Below are 25313 nucleotides of genomic sequence, written 5' to 3' on the forward strand. Positions count from 1 at the left end.
ATAGGCTCACACACCTAATTTATAAACATGATGGTGTGCATTTCTCTCTATTAGACAATGAGATTATCTCCCATTAGAAATGTGTTCTGCATGAATCTTAGGGCTAGCTTCATAATTTTGGAGGCTTTGGAGAAGACACCATCTGTAATCTTTCTTAACCAGCAAGAAATAGAGGGAGAGACTGCATGAATTGTAAGAAAGCCCCAGAATCACTTGCCCACATGCAGGGCTTTTTTTCTGGGGAACTCAGTGGTGGAACTCAGGACAGCACAATGATGTCATTTGAGGTCAGCTGGAATAAGGGGGGAGTTTTTTAAAGTTGGTCACATGGCTGGTGACCCCGCCCCCTGATCTCCAGTAATCTAAACTCCCCTCTGTCTGGAGATCAGGGGGTGGGGCCACCAGCCATGTGACCATTTTCAAGAGGTGCTGGAACTCCGTTCAACCACGTTCCCACTGAAAAAAGCCCTGCCCACGTGACACTTCATTGTTACATTTTTATCTTGCTGAACCCATGGAGTTCAGGATGGCCCCCCCCCCATTTGCATTGGCTCACATCACATCACTTCTATAAGCTGTTTTATCTGTCATATTTTCATTCTGCTCTTCCTCCAGTAAGAGTAAGATCAGACTTGCTGATTGCTAGAAGAATTAAATGAACACAATTTATTTGTTTGTTTGTTTATCACAGTAGTACACACACCCTACCTCCAAAGGTCTAAGGATAGCATAGCTGGAGATCATCACAACAACTCAATTAGATAGGTTGGGCTGTGAGACGGTGACAGCCTCATAGCACCACTACCAAGTGGGGACAATGAAATCAGGACTCCCTTGTTCAAAGATGATAATCTGCTGCACACCACAGTGCTGTTGCTTTTTTAGCATTACGTTTTATGCCAGCAGAAAACCTACTTGAAATAGGTCTCAAATAGAATCCATGTTCCTCAAACTGAGATATGTTACCGAACACCCAAACAGTCTAGGACTAGGATCCTTGTGTCCACACGAATCTATTTGTACCTTAAGACCTCACATTGTGGCCTTGTGCTGCTGAATGTTTCAGTGTTCAAAAATTAGGTGAGTAGTTTCTGGAAATGGAGTTCCATAATGATTGCAAAGGGGCAGCTGTGTTAGTCTGTTGTAGCAAAATAAAACAAAAGTTCACTGGACTTTTCAGTTCCAGTTAAATTACACTACTATCAACCCAAACTTTTGGCAACATTCAGTAGATACTTTTAGGTTTCTCTCTGTTGGCTGCTAATTTTTTTTATTGTAACAAACAGTTACAGATTTAGTTTTTAACTTTGCATAAGCCACCTTGGACACCTGGATTTAGGTGCAAAGGCACAGAATAAATAGAGTTGCCATTGCCAGGTTAGGAAATTCCTGGATACTTGGGGTTGGAGCCTGGGGAGGGTGGGGTTTGGGATGGGAAGGGACCTCAGTAGGGTATAATGCCATAGAGTGCAGCTTCCAAAGCAGCCATTTGCTAAACTGAACTCTGTTGTCTGGAGAGCAGTTGTAATTCTTGGAGATCTCCAGGCCCTGGAGGTTGACAACCCTAAAATACACCATTAAAGAAGACATACCCTTCTGAGTGTGAAAGAGATGCAGAGCTGAGGATACATAAATTCCACCATATAGCTTACCATGAAGTCAGTTTTTCCTTCCTGTTTTGGGGTGACAGTTTTGAGAGGAACAGTGACCTTTTTGAAATGAGAACAACTCTGGGCTGAGTACAATGAATGGCAGTCCTTGTCTATAGTCTACCCTCTGACACAAATTCTTCGTGCACGGGTATCATTTTCCGGTATGTCTAGAACTCGAGTGGAACCAGTTACAGAGAAGAATTTGTTGCTCTTCATAAATCAGCCATTTCTTTCTAACTTTTTCAGGTCTGTTTCCGGTAGCCTGGAATTTCTTTGACAGATTGATCTTTGTTTCTTCCAACAAGGTAGAGCTGAGGGTTTAGTTACAACTCTTAGTCTAGGAGATAAAATCTTTGTTCAAGGAATGTTTTGAGTGCAGGAAGTTGTTTAAAGGTCTGGAAAACTAAACGTAACTTTATCAGTATTGCTAAACTGCACAGTTTTTATGAAGATTCTTTAAATATTTGCTGTTTTCTTACATTTACAGCATTAGAGTTGATGATGTGATCTCACTCCCCCCATTGGTTTCTAGCCTTTATTGTTGCAAAGGAGAACTGTTTGTATCTCAAGTCAGAAGGTAAATAATGAAGGATCGTTGCTTTCATTAGAGGGAGCCCTCATTGATGATTTGAGAGAGTTCCAGTTAATGGCATGCTTGAATTATGAGGGAACGGGGGGGGGGCAGATTGAAATACAGAAGCCCCACCCCCTGATCTGCATAAATGTTTCCACCCCCTACTGATCATTGTAACATATACCACCCACCTGCTCCTAGAGAATAATACACAAATTATGCATATTAAAAATCATCAGCATCAGTAGCCATTTTCCCTTTTCTTGCTACACTTGTGGAAAGTGGGTTCCAGAAAGGAAACTGTCCAATGCTGGATTTGCCCTACAAAAAATCCCCCAAGGGAAGGAGTATCAGCTGAGACAGTGTCTGGATGGCAATGCTGAATGAATTATTCCTTTCACTAATCAAACTCCTCTTGACCAGAAAAAACTACTGCACCACAGATCTCCACACTGACAGAAAGAACATTCATGAAGATCTGTCCTTGTTCTAGGCTAAAGTGTTTCTCCTGCTTCCTCCATGAATTTTTAGCAACTTGATCTTTGTTTGTCCTTTTCTGGATACTGCACCACTGTTATACCATGTTTCCAGTGTCATATTATAACCAGAGGGAACTGTGATATACTCTGCAATCAGTCTCAGCTTGGGCCAGTTGCTTTTTCTCAACTTAACCTACCTGACACGGTTGTTATGAGGATAAAATGCAAGGGCTGGAATTGTGCATGCAGTCCTCCTAAGCTCCTTGGAGGAATAGCGGGATAATAAATAAATAACTTATAAAGCAAATAGGTTAGCTGCGTCTAAATATTTATTCTGTTGAAGTAGTTCTGAGATGAATAAGGAGGGTATAGTCAGATCTTGTCAGATCTTGGGAGCTAAGCATGTTCAGTACCTGGAAGGGGGACCACCAAGGAAGACTCTGCAGAGGAAGACAATGGCAAACCACCTTGGCTTCTTGCTTGCCTTGAAAGCTCCTTGCTGGAGTCTCCCTAAGTTGGTTGTGACTTGATAGCACATACCTATGTAGTTTTGAGACAGAACAGAGACAGTTTCCAGCCCCAACTCTTTTTATAGTGTTTCTGATTACTCATCTGGCACTTTCCTTCAGCTTACTTCCATGAGGTTTTTGAATTTGTTCACCTTAGGGCCCACTATAATGACAGTGAGTGGAACTGTTCAACTCTGGAAAAAAAACATTTCATCAAACAGTCAGTATTCTGTTTCTAAGGCAGCTGGAACCCTTGAGATGTGGCAGGGGACCCCAATGGACGGGAATGGGTTTAACTCTTCTTATCCCTGCAGAGTTACACAAATCAAAAAGTATCTTGCATTACTACAGCTTTTTAATATATGTATATATAGGGATTGCCATAAGTAAGCTGCGCTTGACAGCACTTTACATACACACTCAGAAGAATCAACTTTGCCTTTAATAGACAAATGGAGATCTGTGATCTTGATCAAGTCCAGTTTGTCCATCATACTGTTTTCTCAATATTTATTTATTTGTTTATTTTAAAAAATCCTGTGCTCCTTTTCCACCCAACTCAGGATCCCCAAGGGGGCATACCTTTGGAACATTAAAACATTTAAAAGACATTTTATATATATATATATATATATATATATATATATATATATATATATATAATGTCTTTTAAATATATATATTAAAAAAACCATACATACACATAAACACATAGACACAACCAGAGAGGAAGGCTAATAAGTTTTCAGCACTTTTGCTGCAGGGTAAAGCAAATGGATGTTGCTATGGTCTCTTTTGCTCAACCAATGCTTCCATTGTTATTGTGTCATTTCAGCTGTGACTGCATGTTTGACAGGCACACACAATTGCATGTGTCATTGGCTAATTAAATTTCCTGCTGAACTAGCACCTTAAACAAAAAGTAGTAATAACCACTTCCCCATGCCTCTTGCAACAATACCTTATTTTACTTTTATTTTTAAAAAGTTTACATAGATTTGCAGGAGATTCCCCACTGCAGCAATCTCGTCTGGATATATATCTTTAAAAAATGCTTGCCAATTTCACTTCCCTGTTTTTGATAGGAATCACATTGGCAAAGTTCCAAGCAAGGCATTGGCTTGATCTATATCTTGGTCCTGTGGGAACTGGATATAGTGCTGAGTGGAAATTTCTCTACAGCTTGCATGCTGCATGCATAGTTAAATGTCACTGGCTGGCACTGGAAATCCTACCTCCCTTCAATTCTAGACCGATCATGTAAGTATGTAAAGTGAACTTTATAGCTCATATGTTTCTTGGTTTTCTCTGTGACAGAGTCCTTCCCTCTGTTATAAGATAAATCTCATGCCCTTCATTTTGGCAGCTTCATGTAAAAATATCCTACTTGAAGACTTTTCTAAAGATTGAGGTATCTTGAATGACATCTATATAAAAACCAGCCTTTCAATGAGTGTTGAAAAATCTTTAATAACTTGGGGGTACTCAAGTGCCCCATTTTGAGAGTAATAAATCAAAATGCCCCTTTGGGGGAATTTTCCAGGGACCAAGCATTTTGCAACAAATATCAGATTTCCAGATGCTAATAATTATATATCTTAGAACATGAGGTCTTTTATTTGTGTGTTTTGCATTAGGACAGTCATCTTCACAGAAGCAGTTATAATCTAAATGAAGTTGCACAGAACATAGAAGCCAGAACAGAAGAAGAGCTTGGCTGGACAAGTCCAGCGGTCCATCTAGTTCAGCATCCATTCTTACTCAGCAGCCAACCAGTCACTCTGGAGAGTCAATGACAGAGCATAGAGGCTGAGGCCTTCCTCTGATGTTGAGTGATTCCGCACATATTGGATAATGCACTTCCGATCCTCTTTATAGATCATTTGGAATGGATTTTTTTGTGTGCGGAACAAATAATCCACCTCAAACGATTGATAAAGTGCATTGAAAGTGCATTATCCAATATGTGTGGAATCAGCCGTTGCCTCCTGATCCTGGTATTCAGAGGTTTACTGGCTCTGAAAGTGGACGTTTGCTTAAGTCACCATAGATTGTAGCCACTGATAGACCTATGCTCCATTATCTAATTTGCTTTTGAAGCTGTCTATACCTGTAAGCCATCGCTACATCCTCCAGCAGCAAATTCCACATTTTAACCACTCATTGTATAAAGAAGTATTTCTTTTTGTTCATCCTAAATCTATTGTCCATCAACTTCATTGGATGCCTTTTAATTCTAGTATTTTGGAAGATGGAAAAAAGTTCTCTCTGTCCACTCTCTCTACTCTGTGCATAATTTTATAAACCTCTATCAAGTTACCCTTTAGTCATCTCTTTTCTAAACTGCAAAGTCCCAGACTCTTCAGCCTTTCCTTATAGTAAAGGTGCTCCAGCCCCTAATTATCCAACCCCCCTCCCTTGTACTTTTTCCATAAATCTATTCAGGGCCATCATAATACCGGCCATTTTATTTTCAATCCCTTTCCTAATAATCCTACTATAAAGTTTGTCTTTTTCACTGCTGCAGTACACTGGGGTCAAATCCACATTACTCATTCTAAGTCGCATGTTCCCCGCATTCCCCACGCAATCCCGAGTGCCGGTCACATTACCTCATTAAACAAACGCATTTCATTCGCATTTCTCCCGAACATGTGGTCACAGGTTTTCAACGGGAGTTTCACGGTGGCCATGAACGGGCCAATGCGCAATTTACACGTTTTTTTTAAAAAACCACCTCCCTTCCTGTCTCTCCGGCCGTTCCGAGAGTTCCTATTGGCTGATTCAACTTGCAAGTGCTCCGTAGTCTGCAAAAGACTGTTTTTGACTTCATAGCATTGGATTTATTGATTATGCTGTTTCTGAATCAAATCTGGTAGTTTGAAAAACCATTTTGGGGTGAATCCACCCTCAGAACGGACTCGCAAAATTCCTTTTTAACTGTTTTTTATTTTTTTTATTTTATATTACTGTAATATCGATATTATGAAATATCGAAATAATGACACTCCAAGGAAGTGAAACTTCAGTAAAATTCAGGCACTGAACTGTCCTGCATAGGAAATGCCCACGAAAGCTTCCCATATGCTTCCAAATTTCCAAAAAAGAAACAGGAGAGAGCCATCAGTGCTGTCAGTGGGGGGAAGAGAGGCATCATTATCTTCAATGATGTTTCTTTATAAGGCAATATCGAAATAACGGAAAAGTGCGCTCAAAAAAATAAAAAAAAATGGGCGGGGAAAAAAGGTCCCGCCCAAAAAAGCGGTTTTTGAGCGGCCGTGTGACCGGAGGGATGCGTGAGAAAGATGGATTGGAAGCAGGAATGTGAACGAAGAGGACAAAATCGTGGATTGGAGGCAAATGGAAGATATCCGATAAACATGCGGGTAATGGGTGAATGTGGATTCGACCTGAGTTGACTGAATTGACACTTTCATTGAACTATCCACTATGATTCCAAGGTCTCATTCCCTCTCAGTCTCAACAAGTTCAGATAGTTTTTGTTCTAGTTTGCATCACCTTATACTTTGACTGAGTCAAGCTGGGATTGAATAGAGACTATGAATGGTTATCTCATTATCAGAAGTAACTGACTTCCTTAACAGAAGCAAACTGATCTCCATATCAGAAGCGACTGTTTGCATCTACTCCTCCCTCCCCTCTCCACCTATATATCTGACCAGTTTCTTCTTGCCCTCCATGCATCTGACGAAGAGAACTGTGATTCTCGAAAGCTTATGCTACAATAAAGTTGGTTAGTCTTAAAGGTGCTACTGGACTCTTTTTGCTTATACTTACCTGCATTGTTGCCCAGTCACCCAATATGCAGAGATCCTCCTGGAGCTCTTTAAAGTCAGCCTTACTTTGTACCATCCTGAATAATTTTGTGTCATCTGCCACTATACTGATCATCCCCGGTTCCAGATAATTTCTGGACAAATTAAATAGCACTGGCACCAATGCTCATCCTTATGGGACTCACCTGCTCACTTCCCTCCAGTGTGAGAACTATCCATTTGTTCCTTGTTCATTTAGAGCCAGTCTGGTGTAGTTATTAGAGTGCTGGACTAGGATCTGGGAGACCCATGTTTGAATTCCCACTCTGCTATGGAAGCTTGTTGGGTGACCCTGGGCCAGTCACATGCAGTTGCCACCATGTGTGACTTGCCCGCTGCTGCCAGCAGGTGTGAGTCGGCCACATGGTGGCAATGGCAGACAAGTCACACACGGTGGCAACGGCAGGTAAATCACACATGGTGCCAATGAGGGGTAAGTCCCATATGGTGACAGTGGTGGGAAACTCACACATGGTGGCAAAACCGGGCAAGTCAAACATGGTGACAACTGTGGGCAAATTGCACATGGTGGCAGTTTCAGTATTATAACATTTTAAAATGATTGCTTTCTTTAAAATAAACTGTGTCTTGTTCTTTAAAAGTGGTGGGGGGGTCAATTTTACCCCATGTACATTTTTGTGAGGATTTGATGTTTTCAATGAGGGGTATTTTGACCCCCATTCCAGATTTCACACTTCTTTGTCCTGCATTGCTGAAGAATGTTATTCTTGAGGCCTGATTTTTTTTCTTAGTAGCTAATGTCATGATTGAGAGAGCTATCAGGTTTCAATTTTTTGGGTTGTAAGTTGGGGTCATTTTGACCCCAATTCCAAAGTAGTGTGATTGGTTTTATTCTTTGGGGAGGTTAAGGAAGAAGCCACATTTGTATTTCAAAATCAGATAAAGTTAGATACTGTCAGGAGTGGATTTGGAAGTGAAAATCACCCTGAGCAAGCCAAGCGGAGAGGCTTCTGTGGTGCTACAAGCAAGCATTGTAGGGGTCAATAAGCTCAATGGCTCAAGCAGTGGGCATCAGATCAAACACTGCTTCCTCCAGAAAACTGACAGCAGTGTGGGAAAAATAATTGGTGAACTGATACCAATTACCATTGCTGATGAAGTGTCTAAACAATACAGCCCTGGTGGCACTGACTGAAGCTTAAATCTGCTTCCTACTGGCCACCAGTGGCCCTTTTGGGAAGTTGCCCACAAGAAAATTTCCTTGTAATATAAATGGCCAGTCCGATCCCAGATACCATTTCACAAAAAAGGTCTGATACTCCAACTGGACAGCTGTGAGATGGGGTGTCCCATAGTGGGGGTAGCAATTTGTGAAGTGCCCTAGACAATCTTATCTTGTAAGTACTAATTTTACTTAATGAAGAGTTTGGGAAAACGCTAAGCATTGCATCATCTTTAAGCTTCTAATTGGCCCCATAAAAATATAATCTCTTTCTCCAGACCGGTAGCCACATTAACCTGTTGCAACATAAAACAACAAAGCATCTTCAAGATAAGCCAATGTACTAGAACAGAGACTTCTGTCAGCAAGTTGATCCTACTATCTCAAACAGAATTTGTTTATTTATTGTGTGTGTGTAAGTGTAACTTTTCTTCTAACACAGTCAGAACCCAAGGCATATAGCAAGAACAAATATAATACAAATATGGTAATCTGTTTAAAAACATCATTAAACAGATAAGCTCGAGCGCACATCTATAACTTTTAAGCTTCCCCATGAACTCTCTTAAATAGCTCTAATGTACTGCCTAGCTGGAAGAGTTATCTTTAGGCTGTTGCCCTCTTTTTTTGGAACAACTAAGGTCACCAACATTTTGTGTACCCATCATTTATTTGTTTTGGGTGTTTAGTCACTACATTGCCTGCCAATGTGTGGCTAAAAATCCTTGCTGGAGAAAGTGTTGGGTCAATGCTTGTAGTAAATCAGTTTAAGCAAATTTCTGTTGCATGCACAAGCATTTCCCTTTCTGTATCAAAATTCACCTCCAGAGATGCTCATGTTATTGGAATAAACTTTGCAGCTAAAATCTCTAGAAAGGCACACAAAATAAGTACCCACAACCCTCAAGACAAGTAAACATCCTTCTAGCAGAAGTAATTTCAGAGGGGTAGCTATAGTCTGTTATAGCAAAAGAATAAACAGGAGACTAGTAGCATCTAGAGTATGACTGTGGATTCTCCTGGCCCTTTCAGTGGCTTTCAGTACCATTGATCGTGGTATCCTTCTGGACCACCTGTCTGGGTTGGAATTGGGAGGCACCCTGGAAGGTAGATTTCAGAGGTGGTTCTAGGGGACTACTATTCAGCCCCGGCCTTTGCCCTGTGGGGTCCTGCAAGGTTCCATCTTATTCCCTAGGCTCTTTAATATCTACATAAAATTGCTGGGTGAGGTAATCTGGACGTTTGTGCTGGCTTGCCACCAATATATAAATGACTCTAAGCTCTATGTCGTTCCCAGCTGACCCCAAGGAGGCTGTAGAAATCCTAAACTAGGGCCTTGAGAAATCCTGAAGTAGTGCCTTGGGATTACTTACTCACTGTAGGTGTCAACGTTCTTAGCAAAACTTGGGATTCTCCACCCTTTACAGGTAATTAACTATCTTAGCAAAACTGGTGAATGGTCATTGTATTTTTTTTAATATTAATTACATTTCACCCTATCCTTTCTACATTTCATGGCTTTTTGCTGTTTTATTTTTTCCTCCCTCTTACATAAAAGTTTGTCCAGTGAGGAACAACACATCTGCTTCTGAAGAAGTGGCCTCTAGTCCACAAAAGTGTATGCTGGAATAAAAATGTGTTAATGTTTAAGGTGCCACTGGACTCCTGCCCCCCCCACTGCCACCGCCCCAGCAGAAGTGTTTCTCAATCTGAGGCAAGCAACACCCAAGCAATGTGTGTGTTTATGAGTGAAAAAGGGAAGCATCATTCATTGTGCCATGAAAGCCTTCACATGAAAGAATACATTTTGGATCCACTAATACAAAATGCTTCAGCACTGTAAAGACTAGTGAGAATTATAGCAGGAATTTGTGGACACTTATTAATGTATTTGGCTCATCAGCGAAGATAACTCTTCTGTGGCTCTGCTTTGTCCTCACTAACAGTGGCAAGGTAGGTGAGCACTAGAACCAAAGTTGCACTGTTTTTCCTGTGGAACTCGCCTCCCATAACGGTTCACCAAGCATGCTGAGTTTCATGCTGAGTTTCACTTGACTGGTAAAATCACTGTTAATTTTTTCCAAGCTTTTTGTTGATTTGTGCTCTCATTGTCTTTCTTCTGCTGTTGTGTGTATATTTGATGCCCTGAATAACTATTGCATTTATTATAAGCATTTATTTAGTTACTTTTGTGCTGTTTTAAAATGAACTGGGTTTTTTTTTAACACTGTTTTCAATGAATTGGATTTTATGTTACTTTTATACCTTTATGATACTGTGATTTTATTTGGGTCTTTTCATTTGCAGTGTTTATTTGCATTTTAATAGTTTTTAATTTGATTGTTGGAAGCCTCTGTAAGAGCAGACACTGCGGTGCAGGATATAAATATTTTCAAAAAATAAACTGTATTTATTATTCTTTAAGGTGCCATTGGGCTCTTTGAAAAAAAATTTAAGTCTTGAAGGAGCTTTGAAAGCAAGATTACATCTTGTGTACAGTCGTCATATGATCACATCAATAAGCAGCATGGGCAGGTTTTTGTATTGTTTCAACAACCTGCAGTACTATATGACTGGGCAAAAATAAGTACAAGTGAACATCTTGAACAGTGATGCCTCTCTCAAATAACTTTCAGTTCTCTCTTTAAAATTATTGCAAGTTTCCAGTCTTCTTTGTGTAGATGCAGGAACATTTTACAGCCTTCTAGAACCAGGCCAAACTGGGCTGTCATCTGCTTGTTGTTTGAGAACATTTTTTCTATTCTTTGCCTCAAGGCTTAATGTTTGCCAGAGGCTAAGCTCTAGTAGCAGCTATTTTCAATGTTGCCATGCAATCATGAAACATAGCAAGAAATAATGTATGAAAGTTCCTCCAAACAACTGCAGAGTGCCTTTCTGCCACCACCACTGATGATAAATTCCAGGGACGAGAGTTATCTATTAACAGCAAAAGCCCTGAGCCTTGTTACATGCCAACTGACTACCCTTCATGCATCTGAGTAGATCTTCAAGTGCTTTTGAGCATACCCTTTTAAAATCAAAGAGTCCAGTAGCACCTTTAAGACTAACCAACTTTATTGTAGCATAAGCTTTCGAGAATCACAGTTCTCGTCAGATGCATGCCCTCCATGCATCTGACGAAGAGAACTGTGGTTCTCGAAAGCTTATGCTACAATGAAGTTGGTTAGTCTTAAAGGTGCTACTGGACTCTTTTTGATTTTGCTACTACATACTAACACGGCTAACTCCTCTGGATCTATACCCTTTTAAAGTTTTCTTTTTAAAATGTGTTTGTTAAGATTTCAGGCTGATTTTTAATCATACTTTATATTTTATTTGTGAGCCACTTTTATGCCTACATCAGCTGGTTTAAATATTTGCAAATTCACATTTTATGTGCATTGCTTTATTGAAATGTCTTTGAAATTGTGTGTTCTGACTCACACTGTGTAAGCCACTTTGAGTCTCAATGAGAAAGGTGAACTGTTAATAACTCAAATAAATAAATCTAACAGTTGTCTTTAGTTAGCAGGATACTTTTAGGTGGGTAGCAGTGTTGGTCTGCAGTAGAACAGCAGGATTTGAGTCCAGTGACACCTTAGAGACCAACTAGATTTTCAGGTGTAAGCTTTCGAGAATCCCAAGGGAGCTCTCCAAAGCTTACAACCTGAAAATCTTGTTGGTGGCTAAGGTGCCACTGGACTCAAATCCTGTTGAGCTAGAAGTTTTTTATTTTTTTAAAAAAAAGATAAAGGGGGGACGAAGGCCGTGAAATGAAAGCTTCATTCATATCAAATCTGTTAGTCTGTAAACTGCCTTAACGCACAGCCCCTCCCTCCCCGCAGCACAGCAGGGTTTGGGGGGCAAAAAGTCCTACACAGACGCTGCTCTCTTTCTCCGTCTTGCTTCACAAATGTATGCAATACCCGTTTCCCTCTCAGAGAATTTCTCGGGCCGAGGTGGCGCGCTGGAGTTAAGCGAGGCAGGCAGAGAGACCAGCTTAGTCATCCATAGCAGGGAAGGAAGCCGTCCCACCAAGGGTCCCTGAGGCAGCCGCCTCACGTAGAGGGGAGGGCGGGAAGGAGACGCGCCCCCAACCCGCCCCTCGGGAACCTCCGGCTCCCCCCGCCCTCCCCGGCTCGCTGGGGATGGCAGCCCCGCCCCTCCTCCCCCGCCCTCCCGTCCGTGTGGCTTCGGCCGCCATGTTGTTGTGGTTGTGAGGAGGGAGGCGGAGGCTGAGGCAAAGCAACAGAGCAGGGAGCGACGACGAAGGGAAGACGGGCGACCACCCCCCTCCGAGCCGCTGCCGCCGCCGCGCCCCGTTGGGGGGTGGGGAGGGACCCCCGCGCCATGGCCGGACGCTGCTGGGTAAGGAGGAGAGGGTGGGCGAGCGGAATAGGAAGGGAAGGAGCGGGGCCGGGGCCGGGGCCTTGCGCTACCGAGGCGGCAGCTCGGGCCTGTCCGGGACGAAGGAGAAGGGGGGGGGCTTCATCCCAGGGCCTTGGAGGGTCGCGGTCTCTGTAGGCCACCCCGCCCCCAGCTGCCCTTGTCCTGAGGTGGTTTGGTCCTTTTTGAATAATACCAACCTGTGCTTTTAACGTCTCCATAGCTCTAAACTGAAAGTGGTCCTTCGTGCATATTGTCCCAGGCGAACCCCGTAAGGGAGGTCAGCATTGGGGGGCGGGGGAGGCGGAGGGGGCTTAAGTAGGTAAGCCGTTCACAGCCCCCATTCCGGTGAAGTCTATCCCGTGGGGGAAGCAACCCCGTAAAATAGGTCAATATGAGTGTGGGTAGTAATAGATGACTGTTGTTATTGTAGATGATAATGGGGAAGGGACGTGGAGGCTTGTTTAAAGCTAGCCGTGCCTGAGAGAGAAGATTTGGACGGAGGGATCTCCTGGTTCACTTGCAGCTTAGTCTCCTTACAACACTTGGGCAGTAGTAGTTTGTGTGTGTGCAGGGAGGGGCGTGCTTGGCCCCTTCTGGCGGGTCACTTACGTGATTTGGGCTGAAATCTGATTTTGCAGTAGACCACTTTCTTTCTTTAATCTAGTTTAGGTGGGTAGCCATGTTGGTCTTCAGGAGAACAGCTGGATTTGAGTCCGGTGGCACCTTAGAGATTGACAAGATTTTCAGAAAGCAAGCTTTTGAGCGTCAGAGCTCCCTTCTTCAGACCACTCCCACTCTCTAGAAATCATATTGGTCTCTAAGGTGCCGCCGGACTCAAATCCTGCTGTTTCTTTTAACCTAGTTTCAGGTGGGTAGCTGTGTTGATCTGTAGTAGAAGAGCAAGATACCAGTCGAGTAGTACCATAAAGATATCCTGGAAATCTAGTTGGTCTTTAAGGTGGTGCTGGATCTGAATCTTGCTTTAACTTCTCTTTGAAACAGGATTTTTGCTCCTCCTTTTTCTAAGGAGAATGGGGTTTTTGTCTTGTCTTCCACATCAACATTGTTATCAGATCACTTCACTGTAACTTCCTTTTGCTTGCTTATTTGATATCACCATGCAGATTGAAAAGGTTGATGGGGAATTCACATTTTTCCCCTTGTGTACTCTGTGCTATGAACATGGTGGGGTTGTTAAAGTTGGTGGCCACTTACCTGGTCGCCTATGGTGAATAAATGTCCTGATACAACCACAAAGGGATGCTGTACAGAAGGTTCTTTCCTTCTTGTAGACCGTGCATGGTTAAATGTGTGTTGCATTCCTCTTTATGAAGATGCTATGCATTCACTTCCCCATGGAATATGTTGGGTAGCAGAAAGGTTGCTTCCTTGTGAAGGAACTAAAGTTAACTTCTCCCATCTTGCAAAAACACTCCATCATCCCAATAATAAAGAGTCCAGTAGCACCTTTAAGACTAACCAACTTTACTGTAGCAAAAGCTTTCTAGAACCACAGCTCTCTTTGTCAGATGCATCATCCCAATATGAATGCAGGTTTTACTCTGATATAGATGCTGCTTTTTGTTCTTTTGTGTTTCTCCTGTGTGATAAGCTAGATTTCACATATAGGAGATACTAATGTGGAGGTCAGCTAAGAATAGATAAGGAAATAATTTCTTGGTGGATCCCATGTTATGGATGGAAAAGCTGGATTTTGTAGCTGCAAGAGTGTGAGTAGAAAAAGGACTTTATCAGAACTCTGTTTTACTACTTCTACTTTAAATTTTGTTGTAGACCCTGTTTGCACTGTTTCAGCTATGAGATTCAATGTGGCATGCTAAACAAATGAACTATGGTATGCGAAAGATTACTTGAAAGATTTCAGGGAATATTACCATTGCTTCGGGGCTTCAAGGGACTGTTTCTTGAAGCAATTGTTAGATTGGAATTTTCTTGTATGTATTGGTGGCAGAATATTGCCTAATTATTATTTTGAAGGGATTTTAATTCTGTACATTCATAATCAGCCTACCTAGCTGTAAATGTGGAACTTAGTGTTAATGAATCATTTTCCATATTTCTGTATCATATTTCTGTATCATTGCTTAGAAGCTGAAGAGGTGCTGCTGCTCTTAACACAAAAAACAAAGCATTTCTATACATAGACCTGCCAGTGAATCTGACAGTTCATTTCCAAATCTCCGCATTTGACCTTAGTGGATTTGTTGGAGTCTACCATTCACTAATGGGCAACTCCTAAAAATTAAACCCTGGACTTCCTAACAAATGCTCAACCCTCTATCACAAGGAGAGAGTAGGTGAAATGGAGTAGGTACGTTTCTCTTATTTGTCCATTTTGGAAGAATGGGTTCCGTGCCTACTGTTTGTTACTGTAGGGCTGTCATTTCCTTTTGGCTGATTTAGAAAGCTGCTGTATATGCAATATGCCGGAATTGTGTGTGTAAATACCCAGTGTGGGTTCTGCATCTTCACCCTTTCTGCTTCATATGGTGGATAGCTATTACTGATTTTTTAATCTTAAAAAAAAGTCTACATCTGGATGTTTGTCTTAATAGATATATGTGTATAGGTTTAGATACTTGCTAGGGATTGAAAATTGCAGTGATCTTTTAGAAGTGTGGAAAACATGTGACGTTAGAATGGCTAAAAGTATGTGGTGCTGTATTGAGTATGGAGGAAATTTTCTAACTTCCATGCTAGAACAAACCATGGTTATGTTTCTTTACCCATGGCTTGGTATAATGTCTGAAATAAGCCTATTAATACTGGTAGTCATAATTTCTCCTAGAAAAGAGAGTTCACTACTTGGCATGCTGGTACTTAGTGAAGAACCTGCTCGATGCAGCTAACAAAGTAAAAATAAATAAGAAAAGCATAAAACAAAATAATGAAAACCATCAATAAGAGCCAGTGATAAAATTATTGATAAAATTGACATGGAGTATAAAACAGATTAACAAGATGGAAGTTATAAAAAACAGTAGTAAAAACATCTTTAGCTTAATATCAAACACATAGGACATTGTTACAAAAATTAATCACATTTAAACCATTAACATATTTGAAATTATTGCAGGTGTTTACAGTATACATAGGATATAGCCTGATGCTATAAGGAATCTTACATAACATTTTTTTCCGTTGGGGGAAAAAAGTCCTCAGATGTCTTCATGAGTAACTCCTCATCTTAAAGTATTTCTGTTCCAGAAAAAAATGTGTTGCTCTGATCTCCGTCCCCCCTGCCCCGCCCGGGGTTTGCTTCTGATCTCTTTTTGACTATACCCTTGTCCGGATTATCTTCTGATCAGATCCACAACCAGGAATCAACCAGTTTAAGACACTATCGCACTATGCAGTTCCTCATGGATTTTGGCTTCCTAATCAACACCCAAAAAAGCAGCCTCACACCTAGCCAATATCTGCTTCATTTGGAAGCTGTCATAGATACTGTCCGTGTGAGGGTGGGACAGGAATCATTTTCTTCTGGAAAGAATGCAGAAGGTGACAGTAGTAGATTCTGTTGAGTTTTTAGTACAGCATCAAGATTTCATGATAGTGGCCATTGACATGGTGCCCTGTGTGGGGGCCCATTCCAGGCATCTTCAATGAAGTGCTTTGCCCTTCCAGAAGCAAAGCACTATGAAGGATCAAGGGAAGCAGCAACTTCAAGTGCAGCTGGAAATGGTGGTCCATGGAGAGTTTTCTAGGAAAGGAGAAAGATTTCTGCATCAAGGAGATCATCATCACAGCTGATGAAAGTCTCTGTGGGTGGGAGGAACACATTGTCCATTGGCCAGGTACAGGGGGTCTAGCTTGCCTCAGATTCAGTTTTAAGCATAAATTGGTAGAACTGAGAGCAATTCATTTGGCCTTACTATGCTATCAGGAGGAGAACAGGAGGGCATCTTCATGTCTGCATTCTAATGAATAGTACCGCAGCCAAAGCTCATGTCAACATTCAAGGGGGCATCCAATGCAGCAGTTTGCTGGGAAGCAGAGGCCTTTTTTTCTGGGCATAAAAAGATCTCCTAACCTTAGGAGTGGAACACATGAGCGGAATTGACAGTACTCTTGGAATTGGCTCAGCAAATAGCAGTTGGATTGTGAAGATCTGCTGATGCTTTGGCACACTGAAGTGAACTTACTTGCATCCCCACAAAACATAGCTTCTATTTTCTTTGCTCAGTTGCAAGGCAGATCAGTGCCTTCAAGGCATCTTAGATTCATGTCTAGTGTATGTCTTATTTACCATTCCAGGGTTGCTGAAGAAACTCTGATGGAAAAGGCAATGCTAATTTGTGTCACTGCATACTGGCTCATTAGGCCTGGTTCCCCAGCCTGGTGGAATTGTCTATAGCATTGCCATGGTATATTCATGTCAGAGGAGACATGTTAATGCACGGTCTGATAACACACCCAGATCCTTCATGGCAGTTGAGTAGCAAACCTTGAATTATGGCTGCTCAGAACAGGTCACCTCTTTGCAGAGACACTCCACTACCAGAATGTAAGATCTACTGATGATAATGAAGGAAGAGGACACAAGCAGAACAAGCTGTGCTGGGTCAATTAATTCTTTTTCTCCAAAGTGGTTTTATTCAATAAAGTGTGTTAGTAAATAAGAGGGTTAGCTTTTATCCATCCATATATAGATGAGGTTCCCATATTCACATGTGTGAAGTGTTTTATTCACAGACTTTCATACAATACAATACACTATCATACAATAGTGCACAGTTCATCATTTTCCTTCCTGGTATCTTTATGTGGTTCTCCAGACTCTGAACTATAAAACACTTTAAGCCTTTATGTGAAAAGTCTCTGAACTGCCTCACCCTTGAGGTCAATTTCTTGTTGTCATCTCTTTGGTAAGACAAGTGTTAGGACTTGGAGAACTCTCCACCAGAGTATGATTATGTCTGTTGCAGGTGGTACTATGACCAGATCCCACCTTCATTCTGAAGGTGAATTCTCAATTTCATAGAATCCCAGAGGTGAGAATTGGCACGTCTTAGATCTGCATGTGGCATTGCACATTTATATTCAAAGGATGGCAATATTCAGGGAGTCCAACTTGTTACATTTTACTCAAAAGCCAAAGGCAGCGACTGCAAAAGGTTTTTTTGATAAATTGCTGTGGGTTTGTATCACTACTGCTTATAAACCTTATGAGTATCTTTGCCACCCGAAGAGATCACAACACACTCCATTTGGAGTATGGCTAGTTTTGACAAAAAGGCATCTATCAGAAATTTGTAGTGTCATAACAGAGCTTCAATGTTCTCCATTCTATGCTACATTAGATTTCATTGCCTCAGCTGATGCAACTTTTGCATAAAGAGTCTCTTATTAGGTCCTCCAGAAGTTTGATTCCCCCTGTAATCTGAATGGGCTAATATCCTGGCAATCAAAATCATGTTCCTCTCTTTCTCTGGCAACTGGAATGTTGGAAATCACCGAAAAAAGCACTTCTGCCTAGAGCTCAGAAGACATTATTTTCCCTCACCCTGTAGTGAAGAGGGAGGAGAATCTTGATGCCGGTTAACTTGTTAACCACCAAAGAGTATTTATTCTTTTTTCTGTGTTCTGCCCTCAAGTTACATATGGTTAATAGATGCAGTGGTGTTCTGGTTGTCACCTATAGTTCCCAGCTCAAACCCATCCAACATATCGTCAGTGATCTACAACCCATCCTGGAAAATGATGCCTCTGTCTCAGAAGCCCTGGGTGGAAGACCTCTCCTTGCCTTCAGACAGCCCCCCCCCCCAACCTGAAATGACTTCTCACTTACAATCATGAATTGGCTAGCAGAGTCACTAGCACAGGTACCAGGCCTTTGCATCTACTCCGCCCTCCCCTCTCCACCTATATATCTGACCAGTTTCTTCTTGCCTTCCATGCATCTGACGAAGAGAACTGTGATTCTCCAAAGCTTACGCTACAATAAAGTTGGTTAGTCTTAAAGGTGCTACTGGACTCTCTTTGATATATGGTTAATGTTTTTATTTTGCATCAGTTGAAAGTTTTTTGATGTTCGTCTTCTTTCTGTAGCATTTTTATAAGGTATATGCAGATGCTTTTTTTTCTTTAAACTTTCCTGACTGTAGAAGTCTCTTATTTATTTTATTTTTTTATTTTTTTTTTAATTTATATTCCCCCCTTCCTGCACCGGCAGGCTCAGGGTGGATCACATTAATATACATTAAAATTACAGTCCACAGTTTCATAAATATTCATAAATACAGTATGAATATTTAAAAACAAATCAAAGCAGCACAAAACAGTTCATTTGATCCATTTCCAACCATAACTGAAAAATAATTTTAAAAGGAAGAAAAAAACTCCTTTTTGGAGGTGGATATTCTGATAGGGAGGGCCCCCGTTCTACCCTATTCGGCTGGTAGGGGCCCTACCCAGCATCAACCAAACGCCTGGTGGAACAGCTCTGTCTTACAGGTCCGGTGGAACGATAACAAATCCTACTGGGCCCTGGTCTCCTTAGACAGAGCATTCCACCAGGTTGGAGCCAGGACCTAAAAGGCCCTGGCTCTGGTTGATGCTAGGCAGGCCTCCCTGTCACCAGAGACCATTAATAGCTGTTTATCACTAGATTGAGGCGTCCTCTGGTGCACATATGGGGAGAAGCAGTCCTGAAGATAAGCAGGCCTCAGTTCACATAGGTCTTTATAGGTTAATACCAGATCCTTGAATCTGATTTGGTACTCTACTGGTAACCAATGCAGCTGGTGCAATACTGGTGTAATCTGTGGACTTCTCGGCACTCCGGTGAAGACACGCACCACTGCATTTTGGATCAACTGCAACTGCCGGATCAGATTCAAGGGAAGCCCTGTGTAGAACACGTTACAGTAGTCTATCCTAGAGGTGACCGTTGCCTGAATCACTGTAGTTAAGTCACGGGTCGAGACTTAACTCGAGAGAAGGGGCAAGCTTCCTCGTCTGCCGAAAATGGAAAAAAGAAGACCAGGCAACTGCAGCGACCTGAGCCTCCATATTCAAGGATGCATCCAGGATCACTCCCAGGGTCCTGACTCTCGGGGCTGGTACAAGTACCACCCCGTCGAGAGCAGGAAGCTGGGCTCCCAAATCCATGTGCCCGCAACTCAAATACAGGATCTCCATCTTAGTGGGATTTAATTTCAGCCAACTCTGTCTCAACCATCCAGCCGCAGCTTCGAAAGCATGCTCCAGGACATCCAGGGCCGAGCCAGGCTGGCCGCCCATCAGCAGATATAACTGGATGTCATCAGCATACTGGTGATGCCCAAGACCAAAACTTCACACCAGCTGGGCAAGGGGGTGCATATAGATGTTAAATAACAATGGGGAGAGTATTGCTCCCTGCAGCACACCACATACCAGCGGGTAGTGAGAGGACAATTTCTCCCCCAGCGCCACCCTCTGTCCCCGACCGTGGAGAAAAGAGACAAGCCACTGTAGTGCCGTCCCCGTTATCCCCACTTTGGTGAGGCGGTGGGTCAAAAGCTCATAGTCGATTGTATCGAACGCTGCTGAAAGATCTAGTAGTATCAGCAGTGCCGATCCACCTCGATCCAGGTGCCTACGAAGATCATCCGTGAGGGCGACCAGCAGTGAGTCTGAACAGAAGGGAGCAGTGGGTGTTTCAGGGAGGTGGAGATAGAAATTAGCAATCTGTCCCTCTAGGGATATATGAAATGCCTTGCAATCAAAATGGTGTCTTCTGAATTAAGAACTTTTCAGTAAGGGACATCTTTCCATTCCAAAGGTGTGACACCACCACTGACAGCCCTGTTTATAGTTGTCATCTGCCTTACCTCTAGAGCCACAGAGTAGGAATTGAGGAGCATCTTTACTGTCAGTCTTGGCAGTAAGGGAGGAGATGATACTTTAGGTACTCTGGTTCCAAGCAATTTAGATCCTTAAAAGGTAAGAGCAACCTTTCATGTTGTCCCTGGAAACAAATGGGCAGCTGTATCATTCAGAACAAGACTGTTGATTCCTGTGTCCATCCCATACTAAAAGCCTAGTCATTATGTTTTGAACTTAATGAAGACAGTTTTCAAAGGCACCGTTGTGTAAAAAAGTGCTACAGTAATCTAACATAGATGTGATCAGAGCATGAATCGCTATGGCCAAATCATACTTTTTAAGGATTGGCTATAGCTGGTTTATCAGCCAGAGCTGATTCAAGGTGCTACATGCCATGAAGGAGACCTGAACCTCCAACTGCAGACCAGGATCTAGCAACAACCTCAAATTGCAAACTTGTTCATTAAATGGAGTGCACCTTCCTTCATGACAGGTGGAATTCTCTGTCCTTAAGTGGTTTTATTATTGACCAGCAGCACCTTGACTGAACTTCAGTTTATTATTGGCTTTCATCCATCACATTCTGTTCTCCAAGCATTTGTTCAGGACTTCCACAGAATCCCCCTACTCAGCTGTTAAGTAGAGCTGGGTATCATATGCTTATTGGTGACATATCTTTACAAATCCCTATATGATCTTTTCCAGCAGTGTTAAATAGCATGAGGGAAAAGATGGATCCTTGTGGGACCCCGCAGCCTAAATGCTATGGAACCATGCAGCAGTTCCCCAGCACCACCTACTGGAGTTTATGGATGTGTGACTCTGCCCCTATGAATAGATCATGTAATTTCTGCTGCTTGTTAAAAGTGATTATTCCAGGCACTGTGACAGCAGCTGGCTTTAAAATGAGAAAGAGAAGCTGCTGGTGCCTCTTTCAGACTCTGGAAATATCCTTAATAGGAGGTTTCTTGTATATATTGTTGCATATTCTAGCTAGGGGCAGTTCTGTAGCAAGTAGACTTCATATATTGCATGGCGGTTGATTTTTTTTTTAACCAAGCACCCTCTTTCTGTTTTTCATAGGATATGTAAAAAAGGTATCTTATTTTAGAGAGCCGCCTTTGGAGGTTAAGGAAATGACTGATTATTTACGGCATACTGTTGGGTATTGGGTGCTGCTTATTGGCTATGTTGATTTTATTACTACTTTGCAACCTGATGTTGCCCTTGTAAGTCACCTTGAGCCTCCAGAGAAAGGTGGGATATAATTATTTTAAATCTGTTTTATACTTGCTAGGTAGAACTAATGATTCTGACAGGATGATCATCTTCTGATTATCATGGAAAGGATAAATGTGGCATCTAAATTGAATGGGTTGCAGTTTTGTCTCTTGTTCTGTTCAAAATACATACATTCTTTGGTATTTTAAAATTGACCAGTGGGCTACACCTAAGAATATGTGTATACTTGAAACATGGCAAACAGGCATGTGATCACTACACGCAAATATATACACTTTCATACTCTTAAACATTCCTCTAGTTTGGTCATAGATCCAGAGGAGTTAGCCATCTTAGTCTGTAGTAGCAAAATCAAAAAGAGTCCAGTAGCACCTTTAAGACTAACCAATTTTATTGTAGCATAAGCTTTCGAGAATCACGTTCTCTTCATCAGATGCATGGAGGGCAGAAGGAAACTGGCCAAATATAGAGGGGGGGAAGGGGGGAAGGAGGAGAGGGGGGATATAAACAACTCCTTTGATATGGAGATGCAGACAGCTCCTTTTGGTGTGGGGATCAGTTTGCTTGTGTAATGATTCAAAGGAGTTTGCCGTGTTAGTCTGTAGTAGCAAAATCAAAAAGAATTCAGCAGCACGGCAGCACAAGCCCTTGATAACCACAGTCCTCCCCACCAGATGCATCTGACAAAGAGAACCGTGGTCCTCGAAAGCCCACGCCAGGTGGTTGATTCCTGTGCAAAAAAAGTATGAGGAGTTAATAGTAGTAAGAAGGTACCTTGCCATAGTTTATTGTTTAGTTTTTGCCTACCTTTGGGAGTTTCTTTGCCCTATAACTGGCTGATATGGAGTTGGAGCCGGAAGGGCAGACACAAGTTTGGGAACCCTGATTGCCTCTGAGCAACTGCAAACTGGCAGGGAGAGGATACAGTCTGCAGGTACTTAACCCTCCTCCTAATTGCCATTTTCCTTGCTTCCCCTTTAATAATACAATTTTCACTATGACAGTAGTTCTCAGATTTTTTTTGAAGTGGGATCAATGCCTAAACTTACCTCAGCTTTCAGGGTTCACTTGCAAAATAACTCCACACTATTCTCCTCCCCAATAAAACTATAAGAATATAACACTAGTTTACACTGAACAAAAGTATATTTAATTTTTTAATGTTTAATATTTAGAAACATATAGCAACAGGATCTATAAAGATCTCATGATCATTTAATGCAGTATGCAGAAAGAAACCTATTTTTGTTGTTGTGTACTTTCAACAAGAGCTGCAGCCAGTTGCACCTTCCTTAGTGTGCACCATTCACCATTAGCACCTTAGTGTCCACCATTCACTGTTAGCACAAACTACACCTGTAAGTACACACTCAGAAACATTAGGTATGCACCTAAAACATAATGTGAGAAATAACTTTCACTGTCTTGGTTGAAGAAACAGAGATCTGCAGGAAAGATGAAGGCAGGCACAGTTAATTGTCTCTTGGTGGAAAGCAAGACGAGGCATGAGATTTCATATGCTTTCACCTGAAGCCCAGTACTAGAGAGAATAAACTAGTTGTCTCAAGCAGCACATTGCAAGGGCTGACTGTGCTTTCACAGTTTTATTGTACCCTTCCTCCAAAAGAGCTGAAGGTTGTTACCAGAACTGCTCTTTTATTATAATGGGGAATTAGCTGCAGCAGTCTGTAACTATTAATATTAAGCGAGGATCATAACCTATGTTTACGGAGGTCCCGATCCCAGACACTCTAGTGACAAAGAGGCAGACAACGAATAAGTTCCAAACACGTGTATTGAGTGTAGCGTAAGCCTAGCTTGCACAATCATACAAAGAACATACAAGGTCTAAGAAATATAGAGTAGGAAATACAGAGACGTTCGCATTAGCTGGTTCCCAACGATGATAGGGGAAATACTCACTTATCCTGGAGCGAAGCAGAGACACAGCAGCGAGGGTGGCCCAATGCCAGCACTGGGACCACAGACGGACAGCAAGGAGGTCTGGATAGGGAATGGCCTGAGCACCGAGTGGTCTGAGAGACCAGCTTAAATACCCCAAAACGTACCCTGGGGCTGGTGCTGTACTTGGTGGTTCTCACAGTTTAAAACAAAGGGTCTAATGGGCTACTGAATGGCTTGGATGGGCCACTTTAGTAATCAGATTGTGATAAGTGACACCTCAGGAAGAGGGGACAAAAGAGGGAGGGGGAAATCCAAGTGGGCTGAAAGGATGTTCCAGCGGACAGGGCTTGTCCTGATGTCATCAGCTTCTGGAATGCGGAGGTTCCTTTGAGATGCATTCTCTAAGTGCTTGGGATGGTCAGCACTTAGCTCTTCTCCGGGGCGGCTCCTAAGATATGCAGAGCAGGGCGAGGGGCTCTCGCTGCGGACGTGGTGTGCCCGCTTCGCCGAAATGGCTTCTCAAAGCAGTCTTCTTCCCAGGGTCTTCTGGCTGCCTGAGAACATGGATGCCGGCTGGGCATAGCTGGGGCTGGATAGCAGGCTGCCCGGTAGCGAGGGCAAGCTCGGCGACCGGCTCGCGGGAGGCTCCAGGCGGGAACTGACCAGGGAGCGCCTAGCCAGGCTCGTTGGAGGTTTCCCCGGCAGGCGCCCGGCTGCTAGCAGCGGCTTGGGCCCATATGGGGTAGGCTTCCATGGAGGCAGGGGGAACAACACTTTAAAACACAGTCCAGAACAGGGAACAGGCACGGTCCGTGGCAGATGGCAATGCAGGCACGGGGAACACAGTCCAAACACACACTGGGAAGTCCAGATACAGGTCAGGGCAGGGCTGCCCAGAAAAAGAGTCCTTTGTGCAGTTACCCAAACATGGAGTCAGTAAACTACACAGTCTATTACAGCAGCAGGGTAATTGACACGCAGGCAGGAAACTGACACGTGTATTAGGACACACACGTGCTAAGCAGTCTTTGTGCAGCAGTGAAACAGTAATGCAGGAAACTTTAACACAGTTCATGGCAGGCCTTAAAGCAGGGGAGGGGGCCTACTTGGCAACAATTCCCCCCCTCGGAGACCCCGTGACGTCAGGCGCGCGGGTCTCCGAACTTGACTTCAAAGGCGAGGTGGTCGGCAATGTCCGGTGGTCGAGCTTCGAGCGGAAGAGGAGTGGGAAGGGAAGGAGGGGGAGGCGTCACTCAAAAAAATTTAGTTTGGAGAACCACCTAACCGAATAAGTGCAATTTAGATCAGCCAATGGGCTGCAGGTCTCTGGGTTCACACCAGGGGGTGTGCTAAGTGCAATTGTCAGAATAAATAGTAATAATTCATAGCAATAGTAATTCATAGTAATAGGCAGCAATGATCAATTCATGCATATAAATAGCAATAATTCATAATTGTGTACATTGATTAATTCATGATTGAAGGTAATTCATACGGAATTCATGATGGGTTAAAAGCACTAAAAACCAGGAGCAATTAATATACATGGATCAATTCATGGATAGTTAAAATCATAAATAGATACATAGGATTAAAAGCAGGGACAATTAAAAGCAATTCATACAGGGTAAAGTGAAATGTGCAAGCATGGCATAATTCATCAAGGGTAGAGTAATTCATAAATGGCTAAAATCATAAATACATATATGTG

General features: G+C 42.5%; 1 protein-coding gene across 4 annotated transcripts in view; it reads left to right on the top strand.

Annotated features, from left to right (window-relative positions):
- The first annotated feature begins 12434 nt into the window (after positions 1-12434).
- MTMR3 (myotubularin related protein 3) overlaps positions 12435-25313 on the top strand; it is an 87439-nt gene continuing 74560 nt past the window's right edge. For all 4 annotated transcript variants that reach the window (XM_054995908.1, XM_054995909.1, XM_054995910.1 and 1 more), the window contains exon 1: positions 12435-12601. The gene's annotated coding sequence lies outside the window, so the exon portion shown is untranslated. The remainder of the gene's footprint in view (positions 12602-25313) is intronic.

Source organism: Eublepharis macularius, chromosome 13, assembly GCF_028583425.1.
Source record: "Eublepharis macularius isolate TG4126 chromosome 13, MPM_Emac_v1.0, whole genome shotgun sequence".
In the NCBI taxonomy this organism is placed as follows: Eukaryota; Metazoa; Chordata; class Lepidosauria; order Squamata; family Eublepharidae; genus Eublepharis; species Eublepharis macularius.